General features: G+C 48.8%; 1 protein-coding gene across 3 annotated transcripts in view; it reads right to left on the bottom strand.

Annotated features, from left to right (window-relative positions):
• ADD2 (adducin 2) overlaps positions 1–21,043 on the bottom strand; it is a 53,581-nt gene extending 32,538 nt beyond the window's left edge. For 2 of the 3 annotated variants that reach the window (XM_014056369.2, XM_087705974.1), the window contains exon 1: positions 20,790–21,043. The gene's annotated coding sequence lies outside the window, so the exon portion shown is untranslated. The remainder of the gene's footprint in view (positions 1–20,789) is intronic. The other variant, XM_014056368.2, reaches the window with a different exon arrangement.
• Positions 21,044–22,742: the final 1,699 nt, after the last annotated feature.

Below are 22,742 nucleotides of genomic sequence, written 5' to 3'. Positions count from 1 at the left end.
CTTGGGCTTCCTCTTATAAAGCCTGGATGCCTGGAATTCAAAATAGCATTAAGCTCTTAAACCATTTGCAGTTTGCCTGCTGTGCAAACAGATCGGCAGATGATGCTGTCAATAGGGCCCTGCACTGCATCTTGCAACCTCTTGAATCCCCGAGGACCTTTGCAAGGGTCCTTTTTGTAGACTTCAGCTCGACATTCAGTCCCATCATTCCAGCTATTCTTCTCCCTCAACTGATTCAGCCAGCTGTGCCTGACCACACTTGCAAAGGAATCATAAGCTTTCTAACAGACAGGAAGCAGCAGGTGGAAGCTAGCCAAAATCACATCAGATATCTGTACAGAAAGAGGGATGTGAAAATATCTGTGGACCCCTCACAAAGCAGAGCTGCTTAACTCATTCTTTGTACCATCAGTTTTCACACAAAAAGAAACCATAGCCACCTGCCAAAAAACCTAACTGTAAAAGACAGGCTAGAAATAAAAATTAAAATAAGCAAGAAAAATATAGAATACTTTATTGGCCAAGTGTGATTGGACACACAAGGAATTTGTCTTTGGTGCATATGCTCTCCATGTGCATAAAGAAAAAATAAAATAGAATACATTCATCAAGAATCATAAGATACAGCACTTAGTGATAGCCATAGGTTACTAATAAGCAATCAAATCATACTAGGAAACAAATAAAACAATATACATTGTAAAAATACAAGCAACATGGTTATAGTTGTAAGTGGGGAGAGATAGGTACTAGGAATAATAGTAATACAGTCTTAGCAAATAATTTGACAGTGTTGTGGGAATTAGTTGTTTAGCAAAGTGATGGCATTTGTTATTGTTAATTGCGAAGTTGTGTCCGACCCATTGTGACCGCATGGACAAGATTCCTCCAGGCCTTCCTGTCCTCTGCCATTCTCTGGAGTCCATTGAACCTCACGTTGACTGATTCAGTGACTCCATCCAGCCACCTTATTCTCTGTCATCCCCTTCTTCTTTTGCCCTCCATCATTCCCAGCATTAAGCTCTTCTCCAGTGAGTCCTTCCTTCTCATGAGGTGGCCAAAGTACTTGAGTTTCCTCTTCAGAATTTGGCCTTCTAAAGAGCAGTCAAGGTTGATCTCCTCTAGGACTGACCAGTTGGATCTCCTTGTAGTCCAAGGGACTCACAGGAGTCTTCTCCAGCACCAGAGTTCAAAGGCCTCCATTCTTTGGCACTCAGCCTTCCTTATGGTCCAGCTTTCACAGCCATCCATTGCAACTGGGAAAACCATAGTCTTGACTATACGCACTTTTGTTGGCAGGGTGATGGCTCTGCTTTTTAGGATGCTGTCTATATTTGCCATCACTTTCCTCCCCAGGAGCAGGCATATTTAATTTCTTGGCTGCAGTCCCCATATGAGGTGATCTTGGAGCCCAGGAAAATAAAATCCGTCACTATCTCCATTTCTTCCCCATCTATTTGGCAGGAATTGAGAGGGCCAGATGCCATGATGTTAGTTTTCATAATGTTGTGTTTCAAGCCAACTTTTGCACTTTCCTCCTTCACCCGCATCAAGAGGCTCTTTAGTTCCTCTTCACTTTCTGCCATTAGAGTGGTATCATCTGCATAGGTTGTTGGTATTTCTCCCAGCAATCCTAATTCCAATTTTTGATTCGTCTAGCCCCCTTCTTTTTCATGATGGGCTCTGAATATAAGTTAGCAGGCAGGGTGAAGGTATACAGCCTTGCCAGACTCCTGTCCCAATTTTGAACCACTCAGTGGTTCCATGTCCAGTTCTCACTGTTGCTTCTTGACCGGCATATAGATTTCTCAAGAGACAAATAAGGTGGTCTGGTACTGCCTTCTCTTCCAGAAATTGCCACTATTTGTTGTGATCCACACAATCATTAGAGAAGACCTATCTGATCCAGAGAATATAAATCACCAAGACCTGATGGTTTACATCCCAGAGTTCTGAGATGTTGGCAGATGTTACACAGAACCATTGTCCTGTATCTTTCAAAAATCCTGCTAGGAGTGTATTGGAAAATTCCTAGGGAGGGGGGTGGGCTAAGGGATGCACGAGAGCCTTCTGCTGCCTGAGAAGAGATGAGCACCCAGGTCAAGTTCCTTGAACTGTTCCCAAAATAAAAGCACTGCATGCAATTGGTGGACAATGGACTGTGGGTGGCCCAGGGAAGAAAAGGGTTTTTTTAACCTATGCCGGTTTTCATGGGAAAACCTCAGAACTGACTTTGCTTCTGCTGTACCTAGATGGATCTTTTTTTTTTTTTTTTTTTTAATTAAATGTTTTTTAAGTTTTAGTTTAAAACTGGTACAACATCTTTCTTAATATATCAATCAATTACAGATAATACAGAAAAAAAAACAAAGACAACAATCAGAAAAACAAAACAAAACACAGGTATCTATTATGAAAAAATAAGAAGTATATCAACTGGTTACAACATGTTTTGGTGCTTCTCTTCGATTGACTCCTAATAATTCAAGTATCTTAACTCAAATATTTGCCATATCAACATCATTATACCTCCGGTTTTAATTATTATAATTATTTAAACATCCTTCATCCTTAGTTATGCTAAGGAATTAGTCCATGACACATGCTGGCAGTTCATTTACTTATTTGTAAAATCCTCTATTATCATCAAATCCTCATGTTCTATTTTAACTAAACATCCATAATATTCAGTTATATCATATATCCTAACATTTTCCCAATATTGATTAACATTTAATTATATGGATTTTATTTAATTTTTAAATAGTGCTAATTATTATAGTTAATACTCTTTATGTATACCCTAAAGGTGTTTTCTCATATCCAATTGTTAGTTATCCTATCGACTCCACATTATATACATTACTATTAATATCAATTATTATTCAACTATATCTGTTACACAAAAAAGCAATTAGATTTAGCTAATTTTCAGTTATATTCATCAATCTATCAACCAATTCCAAATTATATATATTGCTATCTATATCAATCATTGTTCAGCTATATCTATTACAAATTGAAGTAATCCAATCTAGATATTTTAGCTAAACATCCATAATATTCAATTATATCATATATCATAACATTTTCCCAGTATTAATTAACTTTTGATTGTATGGATTCTATTTAGTTTTTTTAATAGTGCTAATTATTATAGTTAATACTCTTTATGTGTAATCTAAAAGTATTTTCTCATATCCAATTGTTAATTATCATGTCAACTCCACATTATATACATTGCTATCAATATCAATTATTATTCAACAATATTTGTTACACAGAAAAGCAATTAGATTTAACTAGTTTTCAATTGTATTCAACAATCTATCAGCCAGTTCCAGATTATATATATTGCTATCCATATCAGTCATTATTCAGCTATATCTATTACATATTAAAGTAATCCGATCTAGCTAATTTTAAATTTTTTGTCAGCCTGTGTCCCTCCAGCCACAAAGTTTCCTCCGTCCAGTAGCCATTCGTTGAATAGATTTACCAAATGTTTCCATAAGCAAGTCCAAACAAAAATATTTCGGCACCTTTGGATTCTGAATGTCAGTGATGAAGTAATAAAGTTGTTCTTGGTTTATAAATCTTCCCAATTTAACTTTAATTCTCAAGGGTGGATTCTTCATTCCTTCTGCACACTGTCTCTTTAAATGAGACGTCTTTATGGCTTCCCCCTTCTTCTCTTCCTCTGAGAAAGACCAGACACCATTTCTCACATTTTCCGTTTGTGTTTCAGGGACATTTAAGCATTCAACGTTCTCAGTTTTAGCTTCATATTTTAGAACAAATTGATCCAGTTTTCGTTCCAATCTTTGATAAGAATGAAAAAGTTCTTTACACGCAGAGAAAAGAGTCTGAAATGAAGTCTTGGGGGTATCTTGGGAAGCCATGATGTGTCGTAATTAAAATAAAAGTTCTCTTTTTTTTCCCCCAGAGGCTTCGAAGCACTCTTTTTTTTTTTATATAGTCTCTTACCGGCTGTCAATCTTATCTGATTGTAAACAGAGCTGGATAGTAAAGTAATAAAAATGTCGAGTCGTGACGGGCTAGTTAGTAGGAATTAAGTTTTACGATCCACTTAAGGAGATTCAGAGGGGGGAGGATATCGCGGAGTTTCTTGAAGCATTTAAGAGGTAAAGTAACCACCAGTCATATAACCATTAGAAAAGCTAATTCGCCGCTGATCTTCTTATTGTTTGGCTTCCAATTAGCTTAATTTTTAACAGGAACAGTCTCTCTTGGATAATAAAATCAGCTTACCAGATGATATCACTTCTTCCATTCTTAGGGGCGACCTGCAGTTTCAGTTAGCACACGGCTAATCCAAAAGGAATTGGCACGGGGAGTTAATACCCTCCCCCAGAGATTTGCGATTATCTCTGGGGTCCTGGGTCCCTCCCCACCTCCACTGTCGTCTTCGGGACAGCTGGGGTTCAAAGAACCCGTCCAAAAAGTCCTTTGGTATAGAGGAATTTCAGGAGTAGCCTAAAACTCCATCTTCTCACTGCTAAGCCCCGCCTTCTGGATCTTTTAATACGGTTTTAGTCTTGATGAAATCTGTGGACCAGGAATTCCTTTTTTAGAATGTGCCAACTAGGACGAGTGTTTCCTGGCTGGATGCCCTTCCTGACACCTACGTGTTCACAGCAGATATTTTCTCTTTGCACCCCAATAGTGAAATATCTGTCACTGCTTAAGATTGAACTCTCAACCTTCCAGGTGGGAGGCCAGAGTCTTCTTCTCTAGGCCACTGCGTCACAATAAAAAAAAAATCAACATTCAAACACCACAGAAAATGTCAGTTGGTCTTACTTGAACTGCATATCTCGAAGATGGCGTGGGAATAGTCACGAATGGGTATTAACACAGCCCTTTTGCCCTGGAGACTGAGGTAAATCTTGAGGCCACACCTCCATTCCTTCTTCAGACCTCCCAGATTAACCGATGGGTTGTTGCAGAAAAACCTGGGAAGGAAGGGATAGAAAAAACACACACACATCCTTCCTGCCTGGCCCTGATTGACCAACTGAACTAGCTCAGGCCCCTAGCGCGGGGCGCCCTAATGGGTGGGAAGTGACTACTCCCACACCATCTCCGAGACATGCAGTTAAGACCAACTGATAGTCTCCGAAGTGAGGTGTGCGAGGAGTCACAAATGGGACATACCAAAGCTAGATGTCCTTGGGAGGGAATCACTAGGCCTGAGCCCCCCAAGAGTCCAGGACTCCCTGAAGGACCCTCCTCCTGAAGGCCGCCTCCGCGGAGGCGTATGCCTCTAGCCAGTAGTGCCTGATGAAGGGCGAGGAAGAGGACCAGGCGGCAGCCCTGCAGATCTCCTTGATGGGAGCCTGAGTGGCCCAAGCCGCTGAGGTGGCAGCACTTCTGGTGGAATGCACGGTGATGCACTCTGGGACCTGGAGTCTTCGTGCCTCGTAGGCCTTGGAAATGGCCAATCTGATCCACTTGCTGATGGTGGCCAGGAAGACCTTGGCTTCCCAGGTGGAAGTCTGAAAGGAGACGAAGAATGCCTCTGAGCGCCTGAAAGGCGCCGTGTACTTCAGATAGATGCCCGGGGCTCTTCTGATGTCCAGTCAATGCCAGGACCTTTCTCTATCCCTGGAGGGCTTCGGACAGAAATCCGGCAGAACTATTTTTAGTGCCCTGTGGAAGGGAGAGTTGATCTTGGGCATGAAAGCGGGGTCCAGTCTGAGGACAACCCGGTTGTCTAGGAAAGTGCAGAGATCCTCTCTGCTGGAGAGAGCGTTAAGCTCAGATACTCTCCTGGCTGAGATGATGGCAACCAGGAATACTACCTTGAGAGTCAGGAATTGGAAAGACACCTCCCTCAAAGGTTCGAAGGGGGCCTCTGTCAGGGACTGGAGTACCGTGGGCAGATCCCATGTTGGGAATCGATGGACCACAGGGGGTCTCAGATTCGCCGCTCCTTTGAGGAAGTGCTTAGAACTGGGTGCTGGGATAAGGGCGGAGAGTCTACCCCCCCCCCAAGACTGTGGAAAGGGCAGAGACCTGCTTCCTGAGGGTGCTGGGGGCCAACCCCTTTTCCAGACCTTCCTGCAGGAAGTCCAGAACCTGGGGCATGGATGCCGAGGATAGGTCAAGGCTCCTCGCCTGGCACCAATCCGTGAAGGCGACCCAGGAGGCATTGTAGATGCGAGTGGTGGAATGCCTCCTGGAGACCTCGATGGTCCTAATGACTTTCGCAGAGAAATGGGCCCCCTTAGTTGTTCCTGCTCAAGCACCAGACGGTCAGATGGAGCCACTCCGGGTCTGGGTGCTCCAGAGACCCCTGGTGCAGAGTCACCTCTCCCTGCGGCATTCTCCAATGGGGAGCTGTGGACAGGTCTACCAGGTCTGCTAGCCAGGGGTGACGTGGTCATAAGGGGGCCACTAGAACCATCTCTGCTCTCTCTATCACTAGCTTCCTCAGAACCCCGGGGATGAGGGGAAGGGGAGGAAAGGCGTAGAGAAGACCGGACGGTCATCTGCAGCGAAGTGCATCTGTGTCCATGGTGAAGAGATCCACTGTCGGGCGGCCAAACCTCCTGCAGATCTGCTGGAAGACGCTGGGATGGAGCTGTTACTCTCCGTTGTCGATTGTCTCCCTGCTGAGCCAGTCCGCCTGCTGGTTCTCTATCCCACAGATGTGCTCTGCTCTGATCGATTGGAGGTTCCTTTCCGCCCAGTTCCCCAGCCGGAGGGCCTTGTTGCGCAGGGCCTTGGAATGTGTGCCCCCCTGCTTGTTCACGTGGGCCTTGGCTGCTACGTCTGTCAGGACCAGGACATGGTGTTTGGACACTGTAATCTTGAAGTGACGCAGTGCCAGGTGAATGGTCTGCGTTGTTGTACAGGTCTTTTGGAGTCCAGCGGCCTTGGGCTATCTGGGATTCCAGGTGCGCTCCCCAGCCGAACAGGCTCGCGTCTGTCGTGAGCATCTTCCTTGCTGGCTCCTGAACAGTGACCCCTTGTCTAGAGCTGGAGACAGCCACCAACGGAGCGAGAGGAGCACCTTGGGTGTCACGAGAACCTTGAAGCTCACATTGCTCATCCTGCTGCTCTGGTGGGGGAGCAGGAACCACTGAAGTTCTCTGGCATGGAGACGAGCCCAGGGCACGATCCCTATGCATGAGATGAATTTCCCGAGAACCCTGGAAAGAAGAACTACAGGGAAAGAACGTGACTTACAGATCTCCTGAACCAGTTGAACAATGCTGTCCCGACGCTCCCAGGAGAGGAAAACCTCTCCAGACACTGAATCTATGATGATCCCTAGGTGTTGGAGCCTGGTAGAGGGAACTAGGTGGCTCTTCTCAAGGTTAATCGAGAACCCCAGGGACCTCAGAGTGTCGATGGTGAGGCCCAGGTCCTGCTCAGCACTAGTTGGGGACCTGGCTAGTATGAGGATGTCATCGGTAACAATGAAGCCAGAATGGGATGGAACAAAGCTGACCCGCGGCCTCAGCCAGTACCTTGGTAAAGGTTCTGGGAGCTGATGCCAGCCCAAAGGGAAGGGCCCTATACTGGAAGTGGCTGCCCTCGTGAGAAAACCTGAGGAACCTATGGTGCTCAGGGGCGATTCTGATGTGTAAATAGGCCTCCGTGAGATTGATTGAGGCCAGCAAATCCCCCCGTTGGATGCCCTCTAGGAGGGACTTAAGAGAGGCCATCTTAAACCTACAGTAAACCAATCTGGAATTGAGTAATTTGAGGTCCAAGATGGCTCGCCACCCTCCTGAACTCTTGGGAACTAGGAACAGGTTAGAATAAAATCCTGAACCTTTCTCCCCCTCTGGTACCATCTCTACTGCCCTGATGGCCAGTAGGTGTTGGATGGCCTTGCCCAGGAGGGCCCGCTTGGCCAGATTTCTAGAGGAGGCAAAGGTTCGGAACCTATTCGGGGGCTGTGAGTGGAACTCCAGCTGAAACCCGAGCCTAACAGTCTGGGGGACCCACTCGTCCGAGGTGACACGATCCCAGTAATCCGCGAACAAGGAGAGGCGGCCGCCGATGGGGTGATCCAGAGCCGAATCACTTGAACCTGCAGAAGGGACGGCCACTCCCTCCTCAAAAGGGCCACTTGCCCTGTGGCTGGCTTCTGAATCTGTCCCTGGAGAACTGCCTATCCCCTTGCCCGGGAAATCTGGGTGCGATGTACCTCTGTTGCTGGAACTCCAACTCAGGTGGGCGATAGGATGCTTTCCTGGGGTAAGGGGCCTGTTGGTGCTCTGACCTCCTGGTCGTGACCAGGAAGACCTTACGCTTGTTCTTGTCTTCCACAAGAATGGGATCCAGAGATGAACCGAACAGCTTGTCCTCGGTGTAGTCTGCTCCTGCTAGGTGCCATTTTGCCCAGGATTCTGCCTGCCAATGGCGTAGCCACAGCAAGCACCTGGATGCTACAGAGGAAGATAAAGCTCTAGAAGAATACTTTACCACATCCAGGGTGGCGTCCGCTGAGAACTGGGTGGCTGCCATTACTTTGGAGATATCCTGCAACAGTCTCATGTCTGCAGCCGGGGTCCTGTCCAGCTATAGCAAGGTGGACCTGTTAAAAAAGGAGGCGGTGGCGGTTGCCCTAATTGCCCATGTTATTGCCTGAAATGTCTTGCGCATTACCATCTCTGCTCTCTTGTCCTCTGCTTTGAGGCAGTTAGAGATGTCTCCAGTCACAACCGCGGAAGATGAAGCCACACTAGCGACCGGAGTGTCCACTGGAGGTACCTGTAGAGCTTGGGTGAAGGTAGCATTAAGGTTATAAAATCTGTGGTCATTGTCCCCTGGGTTGGAAAATGACCCTGGCTTAACCCACTGAGACTTAAACACCTCTAAAAACAGGTCTGGAGTAGGAATCTCCTCCTTCTCCACCTGGGGCCTGTGAAAGGGCCCCTTCTTGTTCCCCCCGCCTGTGCCAATGGATGGGGAGGAGATAGGGGGGGTGATAGGGGACTATGCCCTCTGCCCGAGCCCCTTGGGGAACCTGGGGATTCAAGCTGGGCCTCCTCCAGTGTGGGAAGCCTGTGGAGAGAGCGAGATCTGGAGGGGGACGGGCTGATAATGTCCCTGATTCTCCTCTTGGAGGCCCTGGCCACCCGGACCTCTTTGCCAGAGGTCTCCTTCCTCGCGGGCCTGGGGGTGCTTCTCTTGGCGGGAGACCTCCCTCTGGTGACTGTGGGGACTCCCCTAGAGGTCCCCTCACCCGGGTCCGAATCCCCTGGGGATCTAGGCCCCGCAGCACCCCCACTCCTTGCTGTCGCCACCATAGTACTCACGGTTACACTGTTCACCACCTCCTCCTTCCTGCCGGCTTCTGTTCGGCTGTGCGCTCTGTCTTCCTTAAGGCTGCGCGCCCCGCTGTGCTGCTGATCCACAGCTTAAATGCCGGCCCACCGCCAAAATCTGGGCCCTTCTCAGATTGCCGGCAGAGTTTAGGCCCCTGCAGCCCTCTTCTGGCTCCAGTGGTGGCTTTTGAGCGCTTGCGGCATCCATAGTCAGGCATGCCGACCACGCGCTCCACTCACATGCTTCAAAATGGCCACGATCCAAGATGGCGACTATCGAGCCTGCGGACCGATCTCCTCTGAACCTCAGGAATGCTGGAAGATGATCTCTGCTGACTCCTTGGTCCCTCGATGCCTGGATCTTCTGCAGCTGTTTCACGCAGGCTCATGGCGAGGTAGGTTCCCCCCCCTGCACTATCAAAGCAGCAAGGCTTTAGAGCTAGCAGCAGTTGAGCACGGATGAGGAGGGGTGATTCAATCCGGAAGGAAAAATCTTAGAAAAATCTTAGAAAAACCTAGAAGTGTCTTTGAAGTGAAGGAGAGTCAGGAAAACACTCCTTCTGGATTGGAGACTGAGGTTAATCTGGGAGGTCAGAAGGAGGAATGGAGGTGTGGCCTCAAGATTTACCTCAGTCTCCAGGGCAAAAGGGCTGTGTTAATACCCATTCGTGACTCAGATTTCCTGCACAGGAAGGGCCCCTCAATGTACATTGGACAGCTTCAAACAGATTCCTGTTGCAATGGAGTCCTGTCTTGGACCAACTTGCACGGCTGCTGCTGTCTTCTTCTGCAAATCTGGCCAAGTGCCCTTCATCTCAGGGAAGTAGGTGGCTGGACCAGCTTTGGGACCCTGGCGATAGCCTGAAATTGCTGGGGAGCCAATATTCCCTTGGTCCAGGCAGCTGCTGGTGACTCAGAACTGAGGCAAATATTGGAAAAGATCTGAACTGCATGTCTCAAGACAGAATTTTATTTCGACATCCAACTTTTTAAACTTGTTTGCATCCTTGATTGCACAGGTCTCCAGCATTCCCTAGACAGGCATAACTGTCCTCTTTGCCCCTCTTTCTTATTCAGAGCCTGGAGCAACCCCCAAAAGGCTGAGAAGGAAAATGGGGCAGCAGCCCTTCAAGAGAAGAGCTGCCTTTGCCTGGCTCCGAGACGCCCTGGAGCATAAAGCAAGTCTGTGGGTTTCACGCCTCCAGAGGCACAATTAACTTTTGAGATATTGCTCTGTGCAGAAATGGCTTTTCATCCCCGCACTGAACTTGGCATTTAAAAGAGTCCTCAGATGGAGGAGAAGCGGCAGTGGGACGGCTGCCTGTAGATTTAAGAGCAGCTCTCTAGAGAGCTCATCCAATCCCAGGGCCTGGAATGGATTTCTAACCTTGAATCAATCATTTATATTCGGAATGTGCCTCTTCTAAGGCCCATCATCTCAGGCACACCGGCCCTCATCCTGGCACCCCATTAATACCAGAGATAAACTGTGTGATGCTCGAGGGACGTGGAGGCCTTGCAGGGGAAGAGAGAAATTACTCCATGGCAGCAGAAATCAGGGGGAGTCAGGGAGCCCCTTTCCCCACTAAGGATTTTTATTCAAAACTTTATGTGAGTTGGAAAATCCTTCAGATTTTCTGAGGCATGTGAGCATTTCTTTTTTTCTGGATTAAAACTTTTGCTTAGCATGCACCTGTTTGCTAAGAGGAAGAAAAAGGCAAGCAAGCATTTCACCTGACCCCCGCTTTAGTGTCCAAAAACCAGCTCAGTATTCCTGGACTGGCAGAGGGTGACAATCCGACTTCTCCTCACAACCAACCTCCCAGGGGCTGCCTTGCCTGGCAGGTGGCTCTCATTCGGGCACATCCTGCTGCATCTTTGCCCTACCTCCCTTGAAGTCAGCAGGGTATCAGGGCGGAGGGCTGACGGGGGGACCTGGGTGGAAAGGTGCCCCCTCTTCTGAAGGGCACAATACAATCCGCTCCTGACCTGCTTGTATCTAAAGCTACTCTTCAGACCTAAACCGGGTGTCCAGGGGAAGAAACATGGGGTGGCCAGACCCCCCAAGACTCCGCAGGGCTTGTCAGCCAGGCAAAGAAAGGACCCTGCTGGAGAGAGGACTCCACCTGCTCTTCCAGGGGTGGGGAGGCCTTTCTTTCCACCTGGAAGACCTGAGAGGAGGCTAGGCTGCTGCCGGAGCTTAAGGGTGGCAGCCAGGACATGTCCAAGCACAGCACAGGGGAGAAGGGGCTGCCATCTTGACCTTTTTTAACTACCCAAGACTCACTTTAAAGAGACATACCTTAAAAAAGAATTCTGGGAGTGGAAGCCCACACATCTTAAAATTGCCATGTTTGAAAAGCACCGCTCTAAAAAGTCACCTATAGAAACCCATGGGCAGAAGGGGCCTCCGAGGCTTCCTTCTCCAACTCCCTGGTCAAGCAGGAGACCTGATATCATTCTGGACAAATGGCTGTCCAGTCTCTTCTTAAATGGCTCCAGTGATGGAGCACCCACCATTTCTGGCGGGAAGCCTGATAAATTGTTCTCAGTGTCAGGACATTTCTTCTAGATTGGATCTCTCTTTGATAAGTTTCCATCCATTATTTCTTGTCCTGTCTTCAGATGCTCTGCAGAATAGATTGAGTCTTCTTTGGGGCAGCCCCTCAGACATTGGAAGACAGTTATTATGTACCTCCTCCCTAATCCTTCTCTTCAAAAAGACATACCTAGTTCCCTCAACCATTCGTCACCATACGATTTAGTCTCCAGAGCCTTTATAGCAACGAGATTGGGGACAAACTAATTGAATAAATAAAATAATCTTTGTTGATCTTCCTGGGGTCTCAGCATCTTTTCTGTACTGTGACAACCAGAACTGGATGCAGCATTTTAAGTGGGGTCTCACTGATGCAGCATAAACCGGTTTTATCATTTCTCGTGGTTTTGAGCCTTCAGCAAGATTCAGAAGCCAGCTCAGCACTTGGTTCCCCAAAAGCTTGTGCTCTGAAAGGGAAATGGGTCAGCCCCCTAATCTCTGTCATTCATCTCCCAAAGAACTGAGGCAATTGAGATCAATGGAGTTCTGTGAAATTGATTGGTTGTGTGCTGACATTTCATGACACAACTAGAGAACATCATCAGTTATGAGGGAGGGTAGGGTTTGCTACCTATTGGTATGCTTACAGGAGCTGGAGTACAGGAGCCGATCCACTCTAAGTGAGCCTTGCTCAAGGAGAGTGGATTGGAGCCCCAGAGCCCATCGGCTCTCTGCAGTTAAACCCAACCATCTGGAAACTCAGCTCCCTGCATCTTGGTTGCCTTTAATTACATGGCATTTGTTGACAACAGAACCTTCCTTTTTAATTGGCCTCAAAGGGAAATTGAGCCTAACAGCTGACAGTAAATTAAAACATGTACTGTATATGTGTGTGTAATTCAACAGCTAGCAGCAAAAACGAGGCTCTATTTCACAACAAGGATTATGTTGATAGTAAAATCGCTTCCTTTGCAATCAGACATAATGCGTACTTTGGAATGCTTTAAAAACATTTTTTCCCGAGATGGAAGAGATGTGCTTATTTATTTCTATATTACCATTCATAAAAGCATTTGAAGTGGCTCCTAATAAAAGTATAATAACTGGATTCATGTCACTAAAATTTTACAAAAAAGCATTTTTAAGTTTAGATTCACTTCAGGAATCACTTCCCACAATTACAAGAGAGAATAAATAATTTGCTTTCTAGCTTTCTTCATAGTTGGACTTCTGAGTGGGGGGCCATCGTGCGTGCACGAAGCTCCACTCCCACGAGGAGGGCCCTTGAGCGCAGGTGCTTGAGCTCACGCACGAAGCTCCACTGGCATCAACGGGGCTTCAGGTGAGAGCAGCCTCTGCTCACGTAAGTGGAGCTTTGCATGAGCACAAGTGCCCTCCCCTCAAGGGCCCTCCTGTCGTGGGAGTGGAGCTTATCATGCGAGCGCAAGTACCCGCCACTCATATCAGTGAAGTTTCACACACTCACGCAAGGGCCAGCTGCTAACACATGAAGCTCCATTCATGCACATGTGTCCGCTGCTCACACCAATGTGTGTGTGTGTGTGTGTGCGTGTGCGTGGCACTCACACATCCTCCCCTTCCCCGGGACAGGGCCGCCAAGGTGGAAAGTTTGGGGATGGCTGCATTAGGATGCCTAGGTCCTCCTCACAGTCACGTAGCAAGTATGAGGAGTTAATGAAAGCTTCGGGAAAGGGGGCGCACTTTAGATTGTGACCTCCTGTAATCAAAACAGATTAATGGGGATTGAAAGGCTGAGCATGAAGGGGAGGAGAAAATCAATACGGGGACAAAAGAGGAGAGAGGGGAGGGTAGAGCAAATTGCACAGAATCCAGGCTGTGTATTTTCCCCATGAAAATGCCTTGTCGCTGCTTCTGATGCTGCATAAAATAACTACAAGGTTGCCATTTGCCAAAAAAATTCTATGGGGAAAAAAGAGGCAAAGAAATTCACCCCTTTGCCAGACTGGACTGACTCCTTAAAGGGGGAAGAGAAATGCAACTTTCAAGAGAGGCGCAGAAGGAAATAAAATCTCTTTTGATGCTCAATCTGTCTACCTGTCACTGAGCTTTGTGGCTCGTTCACTGGGTACATGTTGCTCAGTTCAACACATCATTCTGGAATTTATTCCCCAAATGTTATTAAACAGGGCCAAGTAAACTGTGCTTTCATCCTGTGCAAACTGGTGTGTGCGCATGTGTGCATGCATCCGTGTGTTTTCACCCCAGCTTTGGAGATGGGCAAAGGGACAGGGCTGCTTTCCTGGGAGCGAGAGGGGCAGGGAATCTCCTGTGGCAGAGGAGCCGGTGCTCCAGGGAAGCCCAGGCAAGAAATCTCAAGAGGAGACAGGCATCAAGAGCCTTCTCAGGGGTTTGCCCTGAGCTACCTCAGAGATTGTCTACTATTCAGCATTATTTGACTAGTTTATTTACAAGTTGAACGGGAGGTCTGGTGGCTGCTTATCAGATTGATAGAGCCTTGGGAGGTCTGGCCCACACCCAAAATGACAGAGGAAGATTGCCGACTAATCCAGCAGGTTGGAAGCTTCAACAGGGAGAAACATAAGGAATTCTATTTCGGGACACGCAAACGATTTGGGGGATTTATGGCCTGGAAGCACAACAGCAGACTTGGGTGTGGACTCTGACAACCAGTTGAATGTGACTCGGTAGCGGGAGACACGCTAGAAGGGTGGATGCAGTTTTGGGCTTCCTTAGAAGAATCCTCTGCAAAAATGCCCCAAGTCCTCCTTCCCCTCCCCTCTGCTCTGGGGAGACCCGGCCTGGAGCATCCTGCATGATTCATTCGCCAAAGGTTGGACTGGATGATGCCCGTGAATCCCCTTCAACTCCATAATTTTAGGATTCCGTGAAATGCTTTCCTCCAAAGTTCTGCAGCCATGGAAATCCTGACAAATCCTTAACTTAATTTCTGTGCAGCGGGCTACATCTACAGACACACAGCACCAAGTGAAGCCCACAACTGTAGTAATAAAGGCTATCAAACATGCATAACAACTCCAACCCTTCCCCCACTTTCACTGCAAGGCATGCCTCCACATTCACATTTTAAACCAAGTGCTGCATTTGTTGCAAATACTTACAAGGCACCACAATAATTGAAGCAATGCTGCCGCTGCACTGTCACAAACCTGGATGTGGGTTCAGCATCAGCCTGTCTCAAACTATCTGGTGGTTAAAACCCATTCTACCCATTGATAAACTGCCTATTAAGGTTTGTATACCAGTATTTTGAAAACACATATTTAACTTAATAATGCATCTAAAGTCCAACCTGATCAATCATGATGGATGTTATTCCATGTGCACTTGCACCGCTAACACCTTGCTCAACAGCATTTTGTTTCTGCAACACAACCTGCCCAAAGAACATGTGGGGAATCTTTTTCAGCTCCTCAAAATGTTCTGCGTGTTGTAAATTGGGAAAGTGAGCTTGTTGTATTGCATTGGATTCTTCTACATTAGCCAGCGTCTCTGGCGTTCCTTGTTGTCTAGTCTAAAAAAAATAGACCATTTTCATCAGTTACATTCTTCTAGTCCAACACCCTGCTCAAACAGGAGGCCCTATACCATCCCAGACAAATGGGGTGTCCAGTCTCTTCTTAAAAACCTCCATTGATGGAGCACCCACAACTTTTGGAGGCAAACTGTTCTACCAGTGGATTGTCCTCACTGTCAGGAAATTTCTCCTTAGTTCTAGGTTGCGTCTCTCTAGATTAGTTTCTATCTACTGCTATTAAGCAAGAATTACTTGTATTTAACCCAGACTAGCATTGAAGACCTCTTACTAAAGTCTGTGTAGCTTTTCTCCTTGATCTTGCCAAGGAACGTAGGATTAGACATATACGTAGTTTGCTTAAACATGATTTCTTCTTCGTAATTGGCTATATTCACACATTGTGCTAAGCATAAACCGCGATTTACAGTAGCAGGAGTTTTATGGGGTCATAAAACCAACTCAGCCAAGTTCATATTAACTATATTAAACTGCACAATGGCTGAACCCAACCAGCAATCTTCTTTTCCTCATTCTTCAGCAGCCAAAACAGCTTGAAATGCTGCCCATCGTGGTGCCCATCCTCAGGTTATTAGATGGAGATTCATCATCTGACACCATGTCAAAGCTTTGGGGCCACTAAACAGCCCCCCCTTCCCCCTGAGAGTAAATTCTAATTTCTCTAGGCTATGGTCTGTAGGGAAGGCAAAAAGACAACGTTTCCCCCCCCCCCAGGTTCACCTTGACTCTAGAATGGACGTGCCCACATTGTTTTCTTGGAAATACCAGCCTTCTGCTCAAGAAATGAGTAAGAAACGCAGTTGACTGAAAAGGTCACACAGCTAGAATAGTTAATATTTTTATAGAATGCAAGGATCATTTTCTCAGCTGTAAAAATAGTAATGAAACAAATGAAACCATCTCAGCACACGCTCCCAATAATTATACACGGCTCTTGAGTGCGGAGGCGCTGCCAGTGGAAGCTCACAGCTTCTCCCCAGAAACATTTCTGGCTCTCCTGGTCAAAAGTTCCCAGGAGAGACCCCAGCAAGCCTCCCATGCTGCCCCCTAAAGGCAAATGGCCCCTTTGGGGGCTTCGCTCCCAGGAGCCCTGAGGGAAAAATGTTTCTGCTTCTGGAGGAATAGACAGCAGTTGGCTTCTTATCACAACCCATTAATCCATGTGTCCGACAATATGTAGCATAATTAAAACTATATAAAATTGTAAGCATGGAATATCAGTACCACATATATTAAGAGTGTGGCTGTACACCCCTCCATAAATTAATTTTTATTTTTAAGTGACAAAAAGGGAAGTCATCTTATTTAAATATATTTAATTGTACATTACAATTAAAAGCAATTATACATTTTATTAACTAATCTTTGACCTGGGCCTGCATAGTTTTGGAATTCCAGTCCTTGACGTGCCAATAGATAGGCTGGCCCGTATTTCTTCCTCAGCAACTGTGCAACCCAAGTTTAATACCTAGTAAACTCTCATTCTCCAAATAATGTTCTTTGCTTCCTAATCCAGCTATTCTAGATTTGTGATTGGTTTAAAAGAGAGAATAATGTTAAGTTCTCAGCATTACAAGATTGCTCCTACATTGGCCATTCAAGGAGGAGAAGAGGAGATGAGACAAAGATCAAAAGAATGATCAAACAGAAGAGGCCGTTTTGTCCATGCATTTCCATAGCCCTGGAAGGGGCAAATTGTCCACTTTTGGGGCCATGCCCAAAGAGCTCCAGGGCAGGATTTTCAGAGCTGAAAGTCAACTTATTGACTAGCAACAACATGTAATTTCCTTTTTTCCATATAACTTTTTCAATGCCCTTTAAACTAGTGCTAAAAATAAAAAATAAAATGCAATCATCAAATGATATGGTTTTAGTCCAACTCCAAAGGCCGAACTTCTAAAGGGTGAGAGATGGAGGCCCCACCAGGCATCAGGATCAGCCACCAAAAAGCTTCAGCTGCAGGGAAAGAGGCATCTCTATGCTGGCGAAGGCTGGTGGAAAAGACCCCGGAGCTTTCATGCTTCCAGCAGAGCTGGATTTTCCTCCTCACAAAATCCTGCGGGTTACAAAGGCTGACCTGGAGAATATCCCCCTATTTCTAGCTATGGCCCTCAATGGCCCCAAGGAAGCTGAACCCAGAGTTTGGTTTCTTTCTGGCCAATGCAGAGGCAGGGGTTAGTGTGTGTGTGTGCTGCTTTTCGTGGGCCAATTGTTCTCTTGCTGGGGGGCCACGGGGTGGCCCTTCTGGGAGCTCCCCGGGGCCTGAAGAAGCAAGAGTGATGCAGGATGCTACTGGCTCCCCCTTCTCCCTGGGGCATCAGAGGGAAGGAGGGAGGGGCAAATCCAGACAGATACAGGTAGTCCTCACCATATGACAATTGAGCCCAAAATTTCTGTTGCTAAGTGAGACATTGAGTTATTGACCCATTTTTCAAACTTTCTATGAAGACAAGATGCAAAGAATGGATTCAGCAGCTCTGCTTTCTCTCTACTGCCTGTTACTTCCTTGCCATCTTCTCCCATTATTGGACCCGTTGTTTCCTTCACTTTTTTTTACATGTTGAAAGAAACTTTATTATTATTATTATTATTATTATTATTATTATTATTATTATTATTATTATTATTATTAAAATATGTTGCAAGACTTTGTTCATTCTGAGCCTCGGCTTTCCTAACTTCATGGCTGCAAGAGAATGAACCAGATCTCCTCTGACAGCAATAGGCAAGGACCATCAGGCAGCTGCCCAGGGAAGGTCAATCGTACTGGGACAGCTTTGGGGGAGAAACTGGCATAAGAGGAAGGAGATGGAGCAGCCATTGTGAAGAGGCTGGATTCACACAGCCCAACTCACCCCATCAGGATGGTGCTAAGTGGTCAAATTACCTAGAGTTTCTTGAGAGCAAAACGTGTAAATTTACCAAACAAATCAAACAAAGTCAAGTGGGTTTTCCTATGAGAATCTGGCCCAGATGTGAAAGTGCCAGTTTGGCGGTGGGGGCTCCCAGGCTAGGGAGCTTCCTGGGAGAATTTGGGTTGGTTCTGTGAGGAAAATTAGCTCTTGTATTGCACAGAAAGATAAAATTCCATAAATGCTGTAAATCATGTAATTCCCACCCATAGAACAAAGGGCCACGCAGCCTTGGGCATTGGCTCAGTCCTGAAACCAGCAACCAAACCCTGCCTCCCCTGGCTAGTCTACTTCGACTTTGCACAAGGTGGGTGTCTGATTCCAGGCATCTGAGTAGTAGCCTGGATCTCGATGACCCCTGCCCCTGGGCCAAGCTCCGAAGGGAACCTTGGGGCTGCAGGGAGCTCACCTGCCAGCTGAGCTTCCTCTCCTGTGGGAAGCAAAGTCAAAGTGAGAAAGACCCCCCTTCTTGCCCCCATCTTCTAATCTAGAGCTACTCCCTCCCCTCCCCAGGAAGCTTCCAAAGCTGCAACCTGCAAGGGGGGTAGGGGTGCATGGAAGGCTCCCTTTTCACATCTACAGGCACATCTGCCACTGCTGCTGCTGTTGATGCTGCCCTCCCAACTGCTCAGGTTCTCCGAATGACTCCCTTCTAGCATTCATGGAATTAAAAATCGGGTTTCCTTTTTGGAAAAATCCCACTCCTCCAAAGGAACAGCCATAATTATGACTCAACAGAATGAGGGCAAGGAAAGGACCTCCGGGCAGTGTCTCTCCTTTCAAAAGCAGCTGCAAGCAGGGGCTCTCCATCAGTCGGCATGTGTGTTGGTTGCATTTTGGATCAACTAATATTTAAAGCTGAACATAACCATGGAAACAGAGAAGTACCTTTCTCTAAGGCACAGGGAGTGCTGGCAGCTGGAACCTATCACGGCAAGGACATATTGCGCAATGCCAACCCTTCCTTCAGGGTGATGTGAAAGGCTAAGCGGTCATTTCTGCCGGCAAGACATGAAATGAAGCTACGGAGGCCAAAGTGGAAGGCTGACTAGGCACCTGTGGCCTTCGTGGGCAGGGATTGGGGAACAGGGAGAAAGAAGGTGGCCCAGAGAGCAAGGAGGTGGCAAAATTAGCCCCAGGAGTTTTACACTCCAGTGGTCAAGCTCTACTGACAATGGCAGAAAGATGAGACACAAATCTCCTGGATCTCACGTTAAGAGGTCTGCTGCAGATCCCTGGGGTGCCTCTGTAGTTCTTCTTGTGGAATTATAAATGCTCAACTGTTCAGCATGGTGCCTGTAGCACTCCCCTCTCTGAAGCTTCATGGCTGAGGTATTGAAAGGCAGGGAGAAACCTGGAGTACAAAAGCCAAGCCCCCATCCCTGCCAGTTGCAAGGGAGGAAGGGGTCCCCACTCTGAAGAGAGATGCCAGAGCCATGTACAAAGTGGTAGAAAAAATGGAGCAGCAGTTGATTGGATTCGTAGAGTCTCCTGCTTGAGCAGAGGGCTGGACTAGAAGATCTCCAAGGTCCCTTCCAATCCTGTTATTCTGTAATTCTATCCTATAGCTCAGGCTGAAGCTGGACTACTGAATTAATTGAATAAACCATGATTCCATTAACCCTGCAACAGCCTGCCTATAAGCTCTGGCCGCCACTTCAGGGAGAGGGGGAGGGAGAGAGAAATCCCCTCCCCCTCAGGGGTATCCTCGGCTTCCAGGAAGCAGCGGCCTCCTCCGGAGAAGCCGAGGGCCCCCCTTACCCCCCCCCCCGCAGAAGGGCAAGGCCCTCCTGAAAACCAGCAGCCCCCGCCGGAGCCAGGGGAACCGGGATCGCAGCCGCCGGCCCAGCTGCCCCTCGCGCATCCTGAGCGGCTCCCAAGACAACAGCTTGGGATGCGCATCTCCCCTAAGGGCGCCACCCCTCCGCTGGCCTGGAAGAGAAGCTGCCGAATGGGAAAGGAGCCCGAGGGGCAGGTGGGACCCCCCCAGCCCAACCCCGCGGAGGGTGACTCACCAGCCCTGCAAGGAGAAGGCGGCGCCCCCCCCCCCTTATTTCAAAGACAAAAGGAGGAAAGGCCCATTCCGCGCTTTCTCCGGGGGCTGCTGGGGGGGGGGGCACACACAGCCTGGGATGGCACTGACGGGTTTTCAGCCCCCTTTGCCCAGCAAAGACCCCGTTCGGCTGCCAAGCCCCGGATCGGGCGGAGCCGCTCTCTGGAAAGCTGCAGGGACCCCCGAACGCCCTCCCGGTCCTCTTCCTCCGGCAAGGGCGGGGCGGGTGAGGGTGGGCAGCGGCCGGAAGGCGCCCGGCTCTCGGCCGGCTTTGCGGCTTTGTCGCGGGAGGGAGCGGCGCGTCTCAGCCCTCGCAGAGCCCTATGAGAAAAGGCGTCCCCGAGTCGCTTCTGCCGGGCAGAGGGAAGGAAGCGGCCGGCGATTCCGCCCCCCCAACCCCCTCTCCCCCCAGAAAACCTACCGCACATTTGCCGAGATGCCGCTGCGAAAGGGGCGAGGGAGCGGCCGCGCGGGGACCGTCCTGGCAGGTGCCAGCCGCGGCTAAGCCCCTCCTAGGCGGCCGGCGGCCGAGGCGCCCCTCACAGCATCCCGCGCCCGGCTCCCCCTCGCCTTGCTGCCGCTACCGCAGCCTCCGCCACGCCTCGGCCGGCGCTCCTCTCCCGCACCGCAGAAACCAGCAGCCGCCGCCGTCGCCGCCACCTGCACCCGGCTCGGGGCCGCGAGGCCGGCGACGACAAAAGGGCGCTTCCACGAGCGCCCCCCGGCGGCAGACGGGCCCAACCGCAGGCGGCGCGGCGCCCCCGCCCGACCCCCGCCACGCCCGCCGCTGCACCGCCGGCCGAGCCGAGCCGCCGCAGGGAGAAGCGGCGACGCTCACAGCCCAAGGGACCCGCGCAGCCGACGGAGCGAGCGAAGAGGGGCGGCTCGGCCTCGCTTTGACGGCGGCCACGGAGTCACCTGCGCAGGCAGCCCAGCCCCCTCCGCCCTCACCGGCTGCTCGTCCGCCAAAGCCCCGCTAGGCGCACCTGCTCGGCCTGCGGCTCCCGGCGAGGACGAGCCCTTGCGGGCCGGCGGAGGCCGCGCGTTCCCAGCCCGTGGCTCTCAGGGGCTTGGCCGGGGAGCGGCCGCTGCTTTGTCTCGCCAGGGAACGGGCCGGGAGCACTCCGGGTCGGCCACGCGTGCCGGGCTCGCCAAGACTCGCGTGGCGGAGCGACGCGGTTCTCGGCACGAGGCAGCCGGGTTGGTCAAGTGCCCCGACTCGCCAGGCGGGGGGAAAGCAGCGCCGGCGGGCCCTGCCCGGCTGTGACCCGCAGAAAGCCCGGCTGGCAGAGGACTGGGGAAGCCTGCGGGCGGTGGAGCGGCAGGGGAGTCGACTCGCGGAGCCGCTGAGGTGGGCCGTGGGGAGCAGAGATTCGGCCGAGGCCGTCAGACCGAGAGGCCGCTGGTCTGTGGCCACCTGGCTCCCTTTCCATGCCGCTCAGCGGCCTCCGCTTGTACCGCTCGACCCCGCTCAGGTGTCGGGCTGGGACTCTGTGTGCCTTTCCGGCTCTTCCTTCAAGGAGCTCGAATTCTCTTTTTAATCCCTCCTGTAGCTCATCTGATGTTGCTCTCTTGATATCATAGGTTGTAATTGAAGCATGTATTGAAAATGACAGATGACTAAAATGTCTAAAGTGAAACAAAATCTCAGCTTAAAAGGAAAAAAATGTATCTCAGCTGAGAGTAAAAAAAGTCACACCCACACACACTTGCAATACAATTATTTTCCCTTTCAGCCCCCCTTTTGTTTTTGGGAAGATGGAATTGTTAGCCCACATTTCAGAGTATTACTTCAGAAACTGATCAATTTTGTTTCCTGAATATTCATTCCCTCCTATTACGAATGAGCAAAGTTTTAGGCTTCCTTCTAAATATATTGCTTCCCTTTCAATATTCTTTTAGCTTTTCTTATGTTTACCTTTTAATTTTTGGGGTAAAACATCTTTTGAAAAGATCAATAATGTCAAAAAATAAGAATTCATTCAATTTAAACCTTCATATTAGTTTAAGTAATTTTGAAATACTGCTCTAATATGAATCAGCTTCAAGGTCTTTATTATTTTCCCTTACATGACCAGTAGGTGGCAGTAGCGGCATTTGCATTTAACATTTTCCTTCTGGTCTGCAGGGCTAATAACAAGGGATCTTGGAGGTCTTCTAGTCCAACCTCCTGCTCGAGCAGACGACCATTCCGGACATATTCTGGCTGTCTAATCTCTTTTTGAAAAGCCAGTCATGGAGCATCCACAACTTCTGGAGTCTGCAATGTCCTGGATCCATTCAGCTCTTTTCCAGTTCTCTGGCATTCCCCCCTCCCGTGCTCCAGGAGCGCCTAAAGATTTCATTCAGTGGTTCTGAGATTATATCTGCCAGC

Source organism: Thamnophis sirtalis, unplaced genomic scaffold (genome assembly GCF_051295495.1).
Source record: "Thamnophis sirtalis isolate CommonGarterSnake01/CBP01778 unplaced genomic scaffold, rThaSir2_p1.2 scaffold_2, whole genome shotgun sequence".
Lineage (NCBI taxonomy): Eukaryota > Metazoa > Chordata > Lepidosauria > Squamata > Natricidae > Thamnophis > Thamnophis sirtalis.
The sequence above is the reverse complement of the archived record's forward strand: the minus strand, read 5'-3'. Positions and strand labels throughout refer to the sequence as shown.